General features: G+C 51.5%; 1 protein-coding gene across 1 annotated transcript in view; it reads left to right on the top strand.

The window, feature by feature from the left end:
- The window catches only part of LOC146058269 (odorant receptor 131-2-like), a 189,006-nt gene that overhangs the window by 94,914 nt on the left and 74,018 nt on the right, over nt 1-20,074 (top strand). The gene's annotated exons all lie outside the window — the stretch shown is intronic.

The following is a 20,074-nucleotide window of genomic DNA, read 5'->3' as shown; positions in this document are numbered from 1 at the left end:
TGGTGATTATATAGCGCTCCCTGTATATAACGCAGCCCCATGTCCCGCCAGGCCTGCGCCTGTATTCTGGTGTGGGGTCTTTGCCGGCAGTTAGGATACACTTAGATTTATAACGTATTATATGTTATATTAATAGTGGTGATTATATAGCGCTCCCTGTATATAACGCAGCCCCATGTCCCGCCAGGTGTGCACCTGTATTCTGGTGTGGGGTCTTTGCCGGCAGTTAGGATACACTTAGATTTATACTGTATTATATGTTATATTAATAGTGGTGATTATATAGCGCTCCCTGTATATACCGCAGCCCCATGTCCCGCCAGGCCTGCGCCTGTATTCTGGTGTGGGGTCTTTGCTGGCAGTTAGCATACACTTAGATTTATACTGTATTATATGTTATATTACTAGTGGTGATTATATAGCGCTCCCTGTATATACCGCAGCCCCATGTCCCGCCAGGCCTGCGCCTGTATTCTGGTGTGGGGTCTTTGCCGGCAGTTAGGATACACTTAGATTTATACTGTATTAGATGTTATATTAATCCAGTGGTGATTATATAGCGCTCCCTGTATATAACGCAGCCCCATGTCCCGCCAAGCCTGCGCCTGTATTCTGGTGTGGGGCATACTTGCCGATGCTCCCGCATTTTGCGGGAGCCTCCCGCTTTAGGCCCCAGTCCCCCGGTCCCCCGCAAAGCCCTCCCGATCCCCCGGAATTTCAAAGTCCAGGTTTAAAATCCGGACTGCGCATGCGCTAGTCCGGCGCGATGGGGGGCGGAGCTTGGCACTAGTAGCGTGCATAGTAAGCAGCGCTGCCACGGCGCCCAGCAGACAGCCTCCAGGCAGGGAGACTTTACCAGCAGCAGCTGCGGAGTCTTCACCTCACCCCTGCATTGAGGAAGCTGCAGGGCAGGCTGAAGACAGTGGCAGGGGGAGTGACCGGGAGCTAGAACAGGAAGCAGCTCAGAGGACAGGCTGGGGGAGGAGCAGGAGTGCAGTGCTGCTGAGTGCTCCGTTCTCAGGTTAGTGCATGCAGGCAGGCAGCTCTGTGTTTGTTTTGTGTTTATATACTGTAGCTTGCCACAGACACCAATATGTGTGTACTGTAGGTGACCTGGGTGTATCTATAAGAGCTGGCAGTGACCCGTGTGTGTGTGTGTGTAGGCTGGTAGTGGCCCCTGTGTGTGTGTGTGTGTGTGTGTGTGTGTGTGTAGGCTGGTAGTGGCCACTGTGAGTGTGTGTGTGTAGGCTGGTAGTGACCCCTGTGTGTGTGTGTGTGTGTGTGTGTGTGTGGGCTGGTAGTGACCCCTGTGTGTGTGTGTGTGTGTGTGTGTGTGTGTGTGTGGGCTGGTAGTGGCCCCTGTGTGTGTGTGTGTGTGTGTGTGTGTGTGGGCTGGTAGTGGCCCCTGTGTGTGTGTGTGTGTGTGGGCTGGTAGTGGCCCCTGTGTGTGTGTGTGTAGGCTGGTAGTGGCCCCTGTGTGTGTGTAGGCTGGTAGTGGCCAATGTGTGTGTGTGTGTAGGCAGGCAGTGACCCCTGTGTGTATGTATGTGTGTGTGTAGGCTGGCAGCAACCCCTGTGAGTGTGTGTGTGTATGTGTGTGTGTGTGTGTGTGTGTAGGCTGGTAGTTACCCCTGTGTATGTAGCCTGGCAGTGACCCCTGTGTGTGTGTATATGTGTGTGTGTGTAGGCTGGCAGTGACCCCTGTGTGTGTGTGTGTGTGTGTGTGTGTGTGTATGTGTGTAGGCTGGTAGTGACCCCTGTATGTGTGTAGGCTGGTAGTGACCCCTGTATGTGTGTGTATATAGTTAGGTACTGATCCCTGTTAGTGTGTGTGAGTACACTGGCATTGTGTGTTTGTGTATAGGAGAACACTGTCCTGTGTCTGTCTGTATTTGTGTGTTATGTGTAGGCTGGTAGCTGGCAGGAGGCTCACCTTTTAGCCGCCAGTCCCCCCCAATCCCCTGCATAGCCCTCCCAATACCCCCAGAATAATCAATCCCCATCTGGACAGCACAGCGGAGCCTGGCACAATCATGCCAAGCACCGCTGCCTGTGGTCCGCACAAGAGCCACCCAGGCCAGCAAAGCCTGCTAGTGGCCAGCCACCAGAGGAAAAAAATGAAGAAAATGGGTGTCACTGCACTTGGCCATGCCCACTTTACTGGAGACCACACCCACCTTCTGTGTAGCCCCACCCCCATCTCGGAGTAGCCACGCCTCTGGCGTGGCAGGTCCTGGTTTTAACCGTGTGAGGTATGGAATCTCCCTGAAACCAGTTTCCGAAAGTAGGCAAGTATGGTGTGGGGTCTTTGCTGGCAGTTAGGATACACTTAGATTTATACTGTATTATATGTTATATTAATAGTGGTGATTATATAGCGCTCCCTGTATATAACGCAGCCCCATGTCGAACCAGGCCTGCACCTGTATTCTGGTGTGGAGTCTTTGCCAGCAGTTAGGATACACTTAGATTTATACTGTATTATATGTTATATTAATAGTGGTGATTATATAGCGCTCCCTGTATATAACAGCCCCATGTCCCACCAGGCCTGCGCCTGTATTCTGGTGTGGAGTCTTTGCCAGCAGTTAGGATACACTTAGATTTATACTGTATTATATGTTATATTAATAGTGGTGATTATATAGCGCTCCCTGTATATACCACAGCCCCATGTCCCGCCACGCCTGCGCCTATATTCTGGTGTGGGGTCTTTGCTGGCAGTTAGGATACACTTAGATTTATACTGTATTATATGTTATATTAATAGTGGTGATTATATAGCGCTCCCTGTATATAACGCAGCCCCATGTCCCACAAGGCCTGCGCCTGTATTCTGGTGTGGGGTCTTTGCCGGCAGGTAGGATACACTTAGATTTATACTGTATTATATGTTATATTAATAGTGGTGATTATATAGCGCTCCCTGTATATACTGCAGCCCCATGTCCCACCAGGCCTGTGCCTGTATTCTGGTGTGGGGTCTTTGCCGGCAGTTAGGATACACTTAGATTTATACTGTATTAGATGTTATATTAATCCAGTGGTGATTATATAGCGCTCCCTGTATATAACGCAGCCCCATGTCCCGCCAAGCCTGCGCCTGTAGTCTGGTGTGGGGTCTTTGCTGGCAGTTAGGATACACTTAGATTTATACTGTATTATATGTTATATTAATAGTGGTGATTATATAGCGCTCCCTGTATATAACGCAGCCCCATGTCCCACCAGGCCTGCACCTGTATTCTGGTGTGGAGTCTTTGCCAGCAGTTAGGATACACTTAGATTTATACTGTATTATATGTTATATTAATAATGGTGATTATATAGCGCTCCCTGTATATAACAGCCCCATGTCCCACCAGGCCTGCGCCTGTATTCTGGTGTGGAGTCTTTGCCAGCAGTTAGGATACACTTAGATTTATACTGTATTATATATTATATTAATAGTGGTGATTATATAGCGCTCCCTGTATATACCACAGCCCCATGTCCCGCCACGCCTGTGCCTATATTCTGGTGTGGGGTCTTTGCTGGCAGTTAGGATACACTTAGATTTATACTGTATTATATGTTATATTAATAGTGGTGATTATATAGCGCTCCCTGTATATAACGCAGCCCCATGTCCCACCAGGCCTGCGCCTGTATTCTGGTGTGGGGTCTTTGCCGGCAGGTAGGATACACTTAGATTTATACTGTATTATATGTTATATTAATAGTGTCGATTATATAGCGCTCCCTGTATATAACGCAGCCCCATGTCCCACCAGGCCTGCGCCTGTATTCTGGTGTGGGGTCTTTGCCGGCAGTTAGGATACACTTAGATTTATACTGTATTATATGTTATATTAATAGTGGTGATTATATAGCGCTCCCTGTATATACCGCAGCCCCATGTCCCGCCAGGTGTGCGCCTGTATTCTGGTGTGGGGTCTTTGCTGGCAGTTAGGATACACTTAGATTTATACTGTATTATGTGTTATATTAATAGTGGTGATTATATAGCGCTCCCTCTATATACCGCAGCCCCATGTCCCACCAGGCCTGCGCCTGTATTCTGGTGTGGGGTCTTTGCTGGCAGTTAGGATACACTTAGATTTATACTGTATTATATGTTATATTAATAGTAGTGATTATATAGCGCTCCCTGTATATAACGCAGCCCCATGTCCCACCAGGCCTGCGCCTGTATTCTGGTGTGGGGTCTTTGCTGGCAGTTAGGATACACTTAGATTTATAGATGAGTCATCTGTAATAATATCACATGTGAATCACTAGTATAACATGTCAGATACAGAATAAAGGTCTCTATATGGCTGATTTACTCATCTGGTCTTAGTGTTACATTTATGTATATTTGGTGTGTTAGTGTATGATTAGTGTAATATTGTGTAATGTGACATATACATCAGTGTTATGTATGTTTGGTGTGTTATTGTATGATTAGTGTAATATTGTGTAATGCTCTATCCCCCATGTGAGCTGGTGTGTTAGTAATGTGACACACACATCAGTGTTATGTATATTTGGTGTGTTAGTGTATGATTAGTGTAATATTGTGTAATGCTCTCTCCCCCATGTGAGCTGGTGTGTTAGTAATGTGACACACATCAGTGTTATGTATGTTTGGTGTGTTATTGTATGATTAGTGTAATACTGTGTAATGCTCTCCTCCATGTGAGCTGGTGTGTTAGTAATGTGACACACATCAGTGTTATGTATATTTGGTGTGTTAATGTATGATAAGTGTAATATTGTGTAATGCTCTCTCCCCCATGTGAGCTGGTGTGTTAGTTATGTGACATACACATCAGTGTTATGTATATTTGGTGTGTTAATGTATGATTAGTGTAGGGCGGTAGTGAGCTGCAGGCCAGCTACCGCAGAGGAGAGCCGGAGGAAGGAGAGGCTGCAGCAGCATCGATCTACTCTGGTGAGTTATATCCCTCCTCCTACCCGCCGGAACCCCCGTGAAAAACTTGCTGCCCCTGACTGGACGCCAGCGGCGGTGTTCGGCGGCGTCCCAGCCCCCGCCACATAGTCAGCACTTAGCTGCCTGTAGCTTCCCCCCGGCTGGACAGTGCCCGCAGTCCCCCCCTTCCCCCCCGGCTGGACAGTGCCGAAGTCCCCCCCTCCCCCCCCCCCCCCGACTGGACAGCGCTCGCAGTCCCCCCCTCCCCCCCGGCTGGACAGCACCCGCAGTCCCCCCTCCCCTGTAGCGGCCACACACCACCTACCCCCCCCCCCCCCCCGGAGCTTGTGTAGCGGCAATCCGCTGCCCCCCCCCCCCCCCCAGGCAATCAGTGCCCGTTGGGGAGAGAGGGCGGGCGGGGGATCGCCTTGGGCGCTAACAGGGCTTGCACCGGCCCTGTGTATATTTGGTGTGTTAGTGTATGATTAGTGTAATATTGTGTAATGCTCTCTCCCCCATGTGAGCTGGCGTGTTAGTAATGTGACATACACATCAGTGTTATGTATATTTGGTGTGTTAGTGTATGATTAGTGTAATATTGTGTAATGCTCTCTCCCCCATGTGAGCTGGCGTGTTAGTAATGTGACATACACATCAGTGTTATGTATATTAGGTGTGTTAGTGTATGATTAGTGTAATACTGTGTAATGCTCTCTCCCCCATGTGAGCTGGTGTGTTAGTAATGTGACACACATCAGTGTTATGTATATTTGGTGTGTTAGTGTATGATTAGTGTAATATTGTGTAATGCTCTCTCCCCCATGTGAGCTGGTGTGTTAGTACTGTGATATACACATCAGTGTTATATATATTTGGTGTGTTATTGTATGATTAGTGTAATACTGTGTAATGCTCTCTCCCATGTGAGCTGGTGTGTTAGTAATGTGACATACAGATCAGTGTTATGTATATTTGGTGTGTTATTGTATGATTAGTGTAATACTGTGTAATGCTCTCTCCCCCATGTGAGCTGGTGTGTTAGTAATGTGATATACACATCAGTGTTATGTATATTTGGTGTGTTAGTGTATGTTCAGTGTAATACTGTGTAATGCTCTCCCCCATGTGAGCTGGTGTGTTAGTAATGTGATATACACATCAGTGTTATGTATATTTGGTGTGTTAGTGTATGATTAGTGTAATATTGTGTAATGCTCTCTCCCCCATGTGAGCTGGTGTGTTAGTACTGTGATATACACATCAGTGTTATATATATTTGGTGTGTTAGTGTATGATTAGTAGAGATGTGCGGCGGCCACTTTTTCGGGTTTTGGTTTTGGATCTGGATTTCCCTTCGTGTTTTGGATCTGGATTGGTTTTGGCTAAACCACCCTTGTGGGTTTTGGTTTTGGTTTTGGATCTGGATTTTTATGAAAAAATGCTAAAAATGGCTAAAATAACAGAATTTGGGCCTGTTTTTGCCCCTAAAGCATTATTAACCTCAATAACATTAGTTTCCACTCATTTCTAGTCAATTTTGATCACTTCACAGCTTACAAAATTTTTTTCATTTACTGTAGTTGGGCCAAAAGGGTTATACCGAGGTAGCTGGATGACTGAGCTAAGCGACAGCAGTCGGCATCACATACATGTGGACCTTACACTTCCAACCTGGCACATGTCGGAAGCAGAGCGGCACTGCAGGGGCATACAGGGTGGCAGTTTAATAAACTATCCCAAAAAAAGAGAAATGCTCCAAAGAGCAAATACAAAGAGGTATCGGCCTTGTCATGACGTGGTAGAAGCAGGGCCGGGGCTAGGGTGTTCGGCGCCCCCCTGCAAACTATAAATTTGCGCCTCCCATACTTTACAGAAAGACAGCATGTTCAGAAGGCGCATGCTTCAAAAAAAGGGTGTATAATGTCCATAGTACTAGTGCCTCATATACATAATATGCCAAGTAGCAGCAATACCATGACTAGACAATTGGTGGACCTGTGGCAGAAAAGGTACTTGTGCCCCAGCCCCCCACACACAGATGAAAATACAGTGAGAGTGCATGCCTTTGACGTGCGCAAAAAAAATAGGGTGTGACTTTATGGGGAGGGGCCCCAAATAGTACCATTTCAAATCACGCCACACAGTAGTGTCTGTTATTCACATTACACCACAGTACCACTTGTACACATTACGCCAGGTAAAGCCCCTTTGACACACTGCACCAGGTAGAGCCCCTTAGAAACATTTTGCCAGGTAGAGCCACTTAGACAAATTGCAACAGGTAGAGCCCCCTTGGATACACTGCGCCAGGATTACGCACACCATATTGCCCATTACATATTGTCATACACCATATTGCCCATAACACATTATGCCCCACACTGTAATGCCCATTACACATTATGCCATACACCATAATGCCCATTGCATATTAAACCACACACCATAAGGCCTATTACACATTATGTCACACACCTTAATGCCTATTACAATTTATACCATGTAAGTGTCGCTTACCTACATGTTCGTTGCCAGGAGTTACATGCCCGATGCCAGGGGGTTACATGCTCCTTGCCTGGGGCTGTAGGCATACAGTGCACCAGCACTCCTGGAATCTACACTTCCAGGTAGCGCTGGGTGCCCTGACAGATGCTAGAGGTGCAGGAGGACCTCTATCATCTCTCTCCTCTAAGGTGATGGCCATTTTTGGAGGGGCACATGGTCTCTGTCTGTCCTTGTCGCTAGCGATTGGTCGCTCAGTGACCGAATTGCTGGTTATCAGTATTTTACTGGGGACCAGTGATTCTAGCAAGTTCCTGCGACCAGCGACCGTCGCTGGGCTGCGGTGGGAGCGCACACACGGCGAAGGTCGCTAGGTATCACCGGCAATATGGTCACTGAGCGACCATATAGCTGACGATGGAAGCTAGAATCGCCTAGTGTGTAGCATTATAGTGGTGCCCCCACAGATCCTGGCACCCTAGGCAGCTGCCTAATGGTAGAGCCAGCCCTGCTCATTGCAATATTTATCTCACCATATAAATGATGTGATGACCACTATACCGTCATCTCCCTTATTTGTGTGTGTGTGTAGTTACACTTGCCTTAATAAATAGACATTTTCCTATCTGGAAAAATAGTGAAACCTAAAACGAGTTTGTGTACAAAATTATTATACTACTTCATCATTGGGCATTGTGTGAATATTATATATGTATATTATACACACAATGTCCAATGATAAAGTAATATGTTGCTCAGAGCCTGGGCCCTGCCACCAAACTCAATTACTACCTTACAAATGGCAATACAGGCTTTTGCGCATGCACTAGTCATATAACTAGTTTTCACCATCGAATACTTTTGATTCGATGGTTAGTTACCATCGCATCGAAAGTTTCAATGGTGGAAGCACTGCCATCATTTGATGGTTGGCTTCCGATGTCCATCCCTAGCATTGAGGCCCCCTCCCTGCTCACAGGCAGTGCACTGCTGCCAAGAGATCCGGGCCCCAGTAAAATTTGGGGGCGTGGCCCAATCACGGGAGGCGTGGCCACGCCCCCTTCGTGGATTTTTATTTATTTTTTACAGAGGGACACGACACTTCTTTGATCATTCTCCAGCCCCCTCCGAGTCCTTCTCAGCAGCACTGCACACTACAGCGTGTGCTGTGCTTACAGTGACAGCATGAGCCTCTCATATGCATTGCTGTCACACATGAGAGCTCATGCTGCTGCTTCCACTGCTGCTGCCTCCCGGGGGAGCCCCGTCACCAGCCAGCAAGCATCTATCTCCCCCGGAAATTATATGGATGATGGGGCCAATGCTGCAGAGTGCAAACTCCCCCATCAATACCCCGATGACAGGGGAGCCCTGCTTTACACTGCCAGTGCCCGGCCTGTCATACAATATGACAGGCACAGCGGTGGCCGGCAGCAACACCATCCAGTGGCGTAAGTTAGTTCATGTAGCCCGGAGGCAAGATAAAAGTTGCCCCCCCTCCCAGAGAGAGGGACAATATGAGAGAGAGAGAATGAAAGAACGAAAGAAAGAGAAAGAGAGAGAAAGAAAGAAAGAAAGAAAGAAAAAGAGAATGAATTCAGAGTGTCAGAGAGAAAGAAAGAATGTCAGAGAGGGAGAGGCTTTCATAGACTCACCTTCTGCCGCTGCAGCATCTCCCACCCAGGTCCCGGCTCTTAGTTGCCAGCTGCCACCTGCCTGCTTCAGTGACAGTCACACTCGCACACTGGCTGTGTGGAGTGGACTGTCACCCGCCCGACTTCTGGCTCTTCGTCACTATTTGACAGTGACACTGTTGGCCGGCTGGCTGGCTGACTTGCTCAGCCTCAGGCCTCCGACTTCCGCCCCAGTGGCGGGTGACAGGGAGAAGCGGCCGCTACTCAGAAGACTACGGGGGGAGGGGAGCTGCCCGCAGAAAACCACGGGGGGGGGGGAGCTGCCCGCAGAAAACTACGGGGGGAGGGGGGCTGCCCGGCACCACGTTCCACATACGGCCGCCCGCACCAATGCACATAAGGCTACGGGGAGAGGGTCCGCACCATTTCATGCCGCACAAGGCTATGGGGGAGGGGACCGCCCGCCGCACAAGGCTACGGAGGCAGCACCTGCCGGCACCACTGCGCACAAGGCTACGTCCGTGCTGTGATCGATGTATAACATAGCCGCTTGCCGCTGAATAAGCGAGGCAGGCGGCAGCGGCATTAATGAGAGAAACATTGGAGGCAATGGAGACAGTGCCCCCCTTAAGCCTGGCGCCCGGCGGCAGGTGACTCCATCGCCTCCGGGAGTTCCGCCACTGACACCATCAGCAAGGTGCAGAGCAGGGAGGGAGCGCCTATCCAGCCTGGCGCCTCCCTGCTTTGCATACCTTGCTGAGCGGCTAGCGCCGGCCCTGGGTAGAAGCTTCAGCACTTCTATCAGGTTGCTGATCTCCCACTATTTCCTCCTCCATCATCCTCCAAAAATGTGTTTTTATTTTATTTATTACTTTTATTTATTTTTCTTACTTTACACTGGACACAGCCTGTCACACTGGACACAGCCCCTTGGACACTGGACACTGCCCCTGGACACAGCCCCTGGACACTGGACAGCCCGTCACCCTGGACACAGCCCCTGGACAATGGACACAGCCTCTGGACACAGCTCTTGTACACTGGACACAGCCGTCACACTGGACACAGCCCCTGGACAATGGACACAGCCCCTGGACAATGGACACAGCCCCTGGACAATGGACACAGCCGTCACACTGGACACAGCCTCTGGACACAGCTCCTGTACACTGGACATAGCCTTCACATTGGACACTGCCCCTGGACACTGAACACAGTCCGTCACCCTGGACACAGCCCCTGAACAATGGACACAGCCCGTTACCCTGGACACAGACCCTGGACAATGGACACAGCCCGTTACCCTGGACACAGCCCCTGGACACGGCCCCTGGACAATGGACACAGCCTCTGGACACCGCCCCGGGACACAGCTCCTCTACACTGGACACAGCCGTCACACTGGACACTGCCCCTGGACACAGCCCCTGGATACTGGACACAGCTCCTGTACACAGCTCCTGTATACTGGACACAACCCCTGTACACTGGACACAACCCCTGTACACAGCCCCTGTACACTGGACACAGCCCCTGTACACTGGAAACAGCCCCTGTCACACTGGACACTGGATATATGTAGTCACACTGGACACTGGATATATGTAGTCACACTGGACACAGGATATATGTCGTCACACTGGACACAGAATATATGTTGTCACACTGGACACTGGATATATGTCGTCACACTGGACACTGGATATATGTCGTCCCACTGGACACAGAATATATGTCGTCACACTGGACACAGGATATATGTCGTCACACTGGACACTGGATATATGTCGTCCCACTGGACACTGGATATATGTCGTCCCACTGGACACAGGATATATGTTGTCACACTGGACACTGGATATATGTCGTCACACTGAACAATGGATATATGCCGGCACACATTACATGTCACACTGGACACAGGATATATGTTGTGACACTGGACACAGGATATATTGTCGTCACACTGGCCACTGGATATATGTCGTCACACTGGACACAGGATATGTCGTCACACTGGACACAGGATATATGTCGTCACACTGGACACTGGATATATGTCGTCACACTGGACACAGGATATATGTCGTCACACTGGACACAGGATATATGTCGTCACACTGGACACTGGATATATGTCGTCACAGTGGACACAGGATATATGTCGTCACACTGGACACAGGATATATGTCGTCACACTGGACACAGGATATATGTCGTCACACTGGACACTGGATATATGTCGTCACACTGGACACAGGATATATGTCGTCACACTGGACACAGGATATATGTTGTCACACTGGACACTGGATATATGTCGTCACATTGGACACTGGATATATGTCGTCACACTGGACACAGGATATATGTCGTCACACTGGACACTGGATATATGTCATCACACTGGACCCTGGATATATGTCGTCACACCGGACAATGGATATATGTCACGCTGGACACAGGATATATGCCAGCACACATTACATGTGACACTGGACACAGGATATATGTTGTGACTTGTGACACTGGACACAGGATATATTGTCGTCACACTGGACACTGGATATATGTCGTCAGACTGGACACAGAATATATGTCGTCACACTGGACACAGGATATGTCGTCACACTGGACACAGGATATATGTCGTGAGTGACTCGTGACACTGGACAATGGATAAGATATAGGCCGTCACACTGGACACAGCCCCTTGTATTACTGCAGCCCCTGTACACAGTGTACTACTCAGCAGCACTGCAGCCCCTGCGTGTGAGCACTGCAGCACTGAGTTAGTTAGTTAAATCACAAAAAACACAGGGTTCAGGGCTAAATAAATCACAACACAGGGCTTAGGGCTAAATAAATCACAACAGGGCACGGGCCACAGGACAGCCCCTGGACAAGGGACACTGCAGCCCCCATACCTCCCAACTTTGCCCGAGTAGGATGCGGGACACTGTCGGGGGCGTGACCTAATTTTGGGGCGTGGCCTATACTCGGAGCTCTCCCGCGAGGCCACGCCCCCATTTTGCCGCTATGGGTGCATGACCCAGAAGCTGTGTGAGCCTCTAGCCATGCCCCCAGCCCCCTGGCTGTGGGCAGAGCCAGATTAAGGTCTAAATGGGCCTGGAGCTGAAAATGATCAAGAGCCTATTATGCGCAATAATAGGGGTTGCGGCCAGCACCTAATAATGTGGGGGGCGTGACCAGTGTTCTGTTTGGGTGGTCTGCTCATGGGTGTGTCTGTATTTGTGTAAATACTTTCAACTAATTATATATGCCTGGAAAAGGCAGGGGGCTGGCATAAGAAAAATGCAGGGAGATATATTGCTGGGTGCCCTCCAAAGGTGCACCCGCAGGATGCCGATGTCCTAAGATACTTGCGGGGTGAGGCGGCACTCCAGTCATAAAAAAAATACTGAAAGCCGAAACTTAGACAACATTTCAGCACCTTTTATGTGGTCACCTAAGTTTACCACACCATATACCCCATAGCCGAAACTTAGACAACATTTCAGCACCTTTTATGTGGTCACCTAAGTTTACCACACCATATACCCCATAAGCCCATAATATACCATATACCCCATATACACACGGGGGAGATATATTGCTCAGCCATATATGGCTGAGCAATATATGGCTGAGCATATATTGCTCAGTTTCTCCTTTTCATCAGCGACCAGAGATGGTCGCTGATGAGAAGGAACCTCTGCTGGCGGTGCCACAGAGGTAATCAGCTGGTCGCAGGAGCAAGCTCCTGCGACCAGCGATTGCAATGGGGCTGAAAACGGGAGCGCGCACCCGGCGATTTATAGCTGGGGCACACTCCCATCACTGGCAATAAGGTCGCCTGCGACCATATTTCCAGCAATTTCAGCCCCAATCGCCCCCGTGTGTACACAGCTTTACACAAATCATGCAACACAATAGTAACCCACTTATACTGTACTTGCCTCTTCCACATTATGCCACATGGAATGAGCCAAAATTCACACCGATTGAGCCAAAATTCACACTATGGCACACGGATTGAGTAACAATTCACATTATGCCACACAGATTAAGGCAAAATTCACATCGTGCCACATGGATTGAGCCAAAATACACACTATACCAGGCATATCCAAACAGTGGCTTTCCAGCTGTTGTGAAACTACACATCCCAGCATGCCTTGACGTAGTTTTAGCATTCCCTAATAGCAAAACTGTTGTAATGCATGATGGTACTTGTTGTTTCACAACAGCTGGAGGGCCATAGTTTGGACATGCCTGCACTATACCAAACAGATTGAGCAATAATGCACAATATGCTTCACAAATAGGGGCATTGCGCGCCAAAGGCGCGCATTAAAAACTTTCAACATAATGTCCATTACATGTTAAGACACACACCATAATCTCCATTATGTATTATGCCAAACACCATAATGCCTATTAAAATTTATGCTACATAAGTGTTGCTTGCCTACATGTTCATTGCCAGGGGTTCCATGTTCAGTGCCAGGGGTTCCATGCTCATTGCCAGGGGTTCCATGCTCGTTGGCATGTGGGATTACATGCTCATTGCCAAGGGGGAATACATGCTCGTGGTAACTGGGGGATAGTCGCCGCCGGGCAGAATTGACAGCCATTGACAGCCAGGCAGAGAGCAGGGGGCTGCTTGGCTGTATACAAAGCACTGCTATTTGAAATAATACCCCTTTCACACCAGAAAATGCAGTGATTTACCCGGGAATATGGCCCCAGGATCATGCGGGGACATTCCCGGACTGGCCCCTTTTACACCAGCCTAGTCCCTGCATTTTCTGCTGTGAGGGGGAGAGAAAACCACCCCTGCCCCCCTTTAAACAACCAGCTATATCTTCGGAACTAACTGACCCATTTACATGTAGGCTTCAAATGATTTTGGTCCCGTGAAACGGGGCCGTTCCAGAGAAATCTGTCCTCAAACAACATGAACAGCCATGAAATTACATTTCAGAAATAAAAAAAAAAATTTGGTTTACCCCCAATATCTCTAGAACCAATGAACCCATATGGACCAGGTATCAGATTGAAGGCCCAGCAATTTGAATTCGATGGAGATCAACCTCGAGCTTCTGTGATGCCGGAGGGGGAACTGGCAGCCGTTGGAACCAGGTGGAGGTCAGAATTAGCGGGTCCCATGTTATCCTATGGGGAAAACATTCCAGTTTTGCCTGGCGGTATCTCCGGTTCCCGGGCGGCTAACGACGCAGGGCTGGGCTCGTTGGAAAGCCCTGGCCCTCAGCTACAAAATGGGCCTATTTGGAGAGTGGGCCTGGAGCTGTAGCTCCATCAGGCTCATTGTTAATCGGGCCCTGGCTGCGGGAATAGATGCTTTGGGCATGCGCACAGCGTTTAGTCCCCGCTGTTTAGCAGCCGACAGGGGGGACTCCCAACAGCCCCCCCTCACCGCGGGACACTGCCGGCCGCTCGAGGGACAGCGGGACAGGTCCTGATAATCGGGACTGTCCCGCTAAAATCGGGGCTGTTGGGAGGTATGAGCCCCTGCGTGTGAGCACTGCAGCACCTAGTTAGTTAAATCACACTACAGGGCTCAGGCCTATAAACAGTCACTGACTCTCAATACAAGTCTACAACACAGGGCAGTGAGGGCACAGGGCAGGTCACGGAGCACAGCACAGGGCAGTGAGGGCACAGGGCAGGTCACGGAGCACATGGCACGGAGCACAGCACAGGGCAGTGAGGGCACAGGGCAGGTCACGGAGCACAGCACGGAGCACATGGCACAGAGCACAGCACAGGGCACACGGAGCTTCCCAACCACCCTCTTCCCTCTCCAAGATTGGAGTGAAGATGGCGGGGCACGCGTGCGTCTTTTATAAGATCACGCTCCCGCGAGAATCCGACAGCGCGATGATGACGTTCGGCCTCGTTATTGGTCCGGAATTCAGGCGGGAACTCCCGAGCCGACTCGGATCTGACCCAGATCCCCGATATACTGATCTGTCGGATCTCGGGAATCCGGACCCGCTCATCTCTAATGATTAGTGTAATATTGTGTAATTCTCTCTCCCCCCATGTGAGCTGGCTGTTAGTAATGTGATATACACATCAGTGTTATGTATATTTGGTGTGTTAGTGTATGATTAGATGTAACGAGGGCTGCATAGGCTCGAGTGTAATTAAGAGCCTGTGAATTTGCAGTAGTTAAATAAAGTTGTGAATGTCAAGATAAGGCCGGAGGCAAATAAGGAGTGGCAGGTAGATCTGCCCTATGGGGTAGCTGGGGGGCGTCAGCTTAGAGAGGGGTACTTATAGGCAAGCATGCAGGAAGGACTTCCTCTTTGAGTCTGGATTTATGAGCTGATCGGCTGGCAGCGTGCAGACAACAAAGTTAAGTGCTTATATATCCTGTAATGCTGCCCTCAATTCTTGCAGTTAGTTTCAGCTAGGCGCCACGGGACGTCCCAGCCTTTCAGCTCACATGCCAGGGCGACTGACAGAGTCAGCCCGTCCCCTATCAGCTGCCGCAGCACCCGGGCGGGAGGCGGGCGGGACACGTGCCTGCGTCCACGGTCCTGGCCCCGGCTTTCCCCGCTCAGCATTTAGCCACCGCCGGCGCATCACAGTCGCCGGCGGGGGGCGTCACCAGCGGGTCCCTGCCTCTCACTCCCCTTTCGTCTGTCCCCAGCCGAGTGTATCACGGCGGTGCCTGGTGGGGGGCGGGCAGCGCACACGGTTGCGCTATATGCCTACGCAAGCTCCCTCCGCCACCTCCCCTGACCGCGGGCTGATATAAGGGGGGCAGCAAATCCCTCTTCCCAGCCCCGCTGCGGCCCGGAATACTCGGGACCGGGCGGCGGCTCCCGGATCTCAAGGCCCCAGGGGCTGCGGGCTTCAGGCCCCGCAGACAGCCCCCCAGGTTCCGGTGTTATTGGTATCCGAGGGGGGCCCATGACGCCCCGATACCGGGGTTCCGGGTCCCTGTCCAGGTCACATATCCCACCAGCATAGGGACGCTGCCGCCCTCTGCTGGTGGATTTCTCTTATGGCGTGCAACAGGGCTCTGCGGGCTTCCCATTTGGAGTTTTTATCCCCGATCAGGGCCTCTCAGCTACACAGGGTTTGGGGCAATACGGATTGCGTAGTGGTTAAGGCATTACTGCCTCACAGCACTGAAGTCATGGGTTCTGTCCCCACCATGTGTTACATATATGGGGCAGTACAGACGCTGTCATGGGTAGCATTACCGCCTCACGGCACTGAGGTCACGGGTTCTTTCCCCACCATGTGTTATCAGCAGGCCCCCATCCCCAGCAGGGGGCACGACATACCATTTTCCGCAGCTGGCCCCTCTGGGCCGTGTGCGGTTTGGCCCCCGCAACAGGGCGGCACGCCTCACTCGGGCGCCTAGGCCGGGTATTACCCTGGTTTTGGGTTCCCGTTTCCCCCAGTTTCACGCCCATGGTCCCCATGTGCCCCCGACATAGCCTCATTGGGCCGGGCCCACTCAGGCAGCCCCGGGGTACACCCAAGATGCGGGTAGGGGCATAGGGTGTTTACAAGACACATGGGCAAAGGGGGCAATACCCCAGGCTGTATGGCCAGGTTTGTTCATTCGCGCACATAGCACAGCATACTCATGGCAACCCGGGACCTCTGGTGGTTTCCAGCCCCTCCCACAGGTCGCAATACCTTTTCCACAGCCCCCGCGTATCTGACACAGGGGGAAGTTGGTTGGTCTTGTGTACCAAATGCGTCACTAACCTTTGTTGCTTCTCCCGAGGTCTCGGCGATTCGGCAGCCACAGGGACGGAGCATCCTGCCGGTGAAGACATGGCGGCCAGTGAGAACAGTGCGGGAGCAAGGTCAAGGGGCCGATGGATGGTCGCGGCACCCACTTCAACAGATTCAGTGGGACATCGTAGGCCAATCGGTTTCAGCCGAGCCACAGATGCCCCATGCAACAAGTGAACTTCACGGCCATACCCCGCTATGAACAGGGGCTACAGGCAGTCGTCGCAGACCCAGCAACATCGGCCGGGCAAGTGAGGCATTTATCCGCCTGTCCATACTTCGGCCGAAGTCCCCCGTCAGGGCGGGGAGATCCCAGGGAAGCGGGTGGCTTATGTAGCACTGGTGAGCATGATTGCAATCTCCTGTTAATCTCCCTCTTGCTATTCCTCTGCTAGCAGCGACTAATTGGGCACCAATAGGTGCCTGCGCAAGTTTGCTAGACTAAGTGGCACGCTCTGTAGCGAAACAAATGGGGGAGGGCAGGCAAGCTGTGAAGGATAGTACCAGTGTTGGGCTCCGCCATCATCAGCCATGGGTCACTGCAGTACTTCGACAGTAGCCAGGGGTCTCCGTAAGGGGATGAAGGACAGGATTGTGTAAGGGGAAGCACGTTGACGGGCATATGTGGACCGGTGACATTAGAATAGAGTGCCATACGGGCTTTAAGCACGTGGAGATATGGCTGAAGGTCACCGGCTAGTGGCATACCCTGGCTCAGGTCCACCCCGAAAGTCAATTCCGGGGGGTAAGAAGGGTGCACAGCCTGCCTCCGAAGGCGAGCGTTTTGGCTGGCAAAAGTGCGGCTGGGTCGCAAGGCGGTCGTTTAGGCCACCAAGGTTGGGTCGGTCCGGCGGGTCACCCCACCAAAACAGGCAAGTTTTCGCCCTGGCGAAGACAGCACTGACGCTGAGTAGCCCCCCCCCCCTAACCCATCGTAGATTTCGAGTGGGTACGTAGTCTGCACAGTTGCACAAACGGGGAGGATCCAATTTTCTTGTTGCAGGATTTGCAGGTGCGGCTTAGTTTGCCCACAATTGAGTCTGTTCGGGGGTTTCCCTCAGGGATTGGAAGTCACTGAGTATTTCCCCGTGAGGGTGCGAGGGGAGGGGCGGGCCGTAGTTGACTTTAACAGGATGCCCGGCCCACTTTTCCCTTCGAGCCCTTGCCAAGTAGGGGCTCCCCCTTGTGGGAGGGGTGCCAGAGAAGGCTCTAGGTAATGTTTCAGGGTCCTGGGGTACAGTTTGCCGTGGACAAGACTTAGGGCCCCACGGGCGTCCGCTCATACCCGGGCATAGAAATTAACTCTGCTTTCGCCTGGTGGTGGACAAGGTTATAACCTCTTAAGCCTCAGTTGGGATTACTTACGAGGGAAGGGGGCCGGGCTGCTCCAGGTCCAGCCCTATCCAGGTCGGCCGGGCCAATAGGAATGCCAATATAAGGCATGCCCAGCCATTACCGGGGGTCCCTCAGCATTGAGTGCTGGGCCGCCCCCAGGGGCGAGGGTTTTTTGCCACAAGTGGGAAGGGGCTACACCGGGGACTGAGGTTCCCCATCCATGGTTGGGCTGTCCCGGGAGATACGCGATGACCTGGTCGCTGGTCTCCATTTTCTGGTGCACTTTAAGGGGTGCTCTTCAGACCACAGAGCCTTCGCCTATGGCCAGGTTTCAGTATTTACGCAGGCCCCGGGGTACACGGGTTTTGGGGGCATTGTCTTTTTCAGGGCGCATGGCGCAGCCCCATGGCCCCAATCAGGGATTGGGAGTGGTTTCACAGCCATTTGGCTGCTATTCGAGTTCTTTCCCATCGTTGTAGCGGTGGGATGGTGGGCTCATAGATTGGCGAGCCAGACGGCAGGTTATAGTGACATAACATAGGAAGGGTGCACAACACTTGCAACCAGGCACCTTTTTTCGCCACTGACACTGCGTTTGCTCGGACATTAGTATTACGATGCTTGCAGGGCAACATGCATTTTATGGCGCAGCACGTTGCAGGTGTGACAACGGCATAGCCGATGCTATGTCACGGTTTTAATTTACAAATTTCCGGGAGTTGGTACCGAGCGCTGCACCCTGGGGCTCACTTCTCCATGTCTTGTAAGGCAGATCATAGAGCAGACATGAGAAGATTACATTGCCATCCCGGGCCTCATCCACCCGTAGGGCATACGCAGCCACACGGCACGAAAAAGGGCGTCCCTTTTAGGAGTCCCCTGGGAACAGCGGAAGTCGGTTGATGTCCATTGCTGTTTCATGCGTGGGCACTACGGCGCGGGACTGTCATTCGGACATGGCTGCGGCATTAGCCGAGATTTATTCCGTGCTAAGTTATGCGGAGAACGGTACCCCACCAAAGCCTTTGCGCTAGCGAGGGTTTTTGATTGGTGGGCGTGAGTGCAGACAACACAGCGTATTCACGCAAGTCCAGAGAGCGTAGACGCGGTGGAAATTGTGGCCCGAGTTCAGGGTAGAGCGGAGAGCGCGGAGGAGACGTCGCCCTTTCGGGTGGCGTTTATCTCTTGCGTTTTCTTTAGGGACTTCAGGGCAGCGAGCTGGGTGCGGCCAGCTAGAATGTCACTGATTTAGGTGCGGTTCGAAGACATGGTCTTCCAGGACGAGTTGTCCTTTGTGTGCTCCGCCGGTCTGAGACCGATCAGTTGGGCAGAGGTCGCTGGGTATCCCTGAAGTCCCAGCGAGTAGGGGAGATCTGCCCCATGCGGCTGGCCACGGCATATCTGTATAGGAGGCTTGCCGCTCTGGCCCAGTCCTCGAGCATGCTGAGGCATGGCCGTGACGCGCTTGCAGTGCACTGCAATGTTTAAGCGCTGTGTGGCTGAGTTGGGTTTGGGGGTCGCCAATTGCGGGACGCATTCGTTCTGTATTGGTGCGACCACCAGCGCAGCAGCGGCGGGACTTCCAGTAGACCGTACAATAATAGGGAGGTCTAAGACAGACCAAGCGGGTAAGGGCGCCTGGATAACATTGAGAGCGCACTGCCATAAGGCGATATGTCCTGTATCTCTGGCTGAAGAGTATGTCTCGGGCGGACCGGGCACCGCGGCACAGTTCCTGGCGCACAAGGAGGTGGGGCCTCTTACCCGATTCCAGTTTGCGGCTGTGTTTCGGAGATGTGTCGCGGCCTTGGGTCTCCCCTAGAAAGAGTATGGAACGCATTCGTTCAGAATCGGGGCGGCAACTTGCGCAGCCACAGCGGGGCTTCCACCATCCTCAGTT

This window comes from Crinia signifera, chromosome 2 (assembly GCF_055691185.1).
Source record: "Crinia signifera chromosome 2, ASM5569118v1, whole genome shotgun sequence".
NCBI classification, from domain to species: Eukaryota; Metazoa; Chordata; class Amphibia; order Anura; family Myobatrachidae; genus Crinia; species Crinia signifera.
Note: the sequence above shows the minus strand (reverse complement) of the source record. Positions and strands in the feature narration are given on the sequence as shown.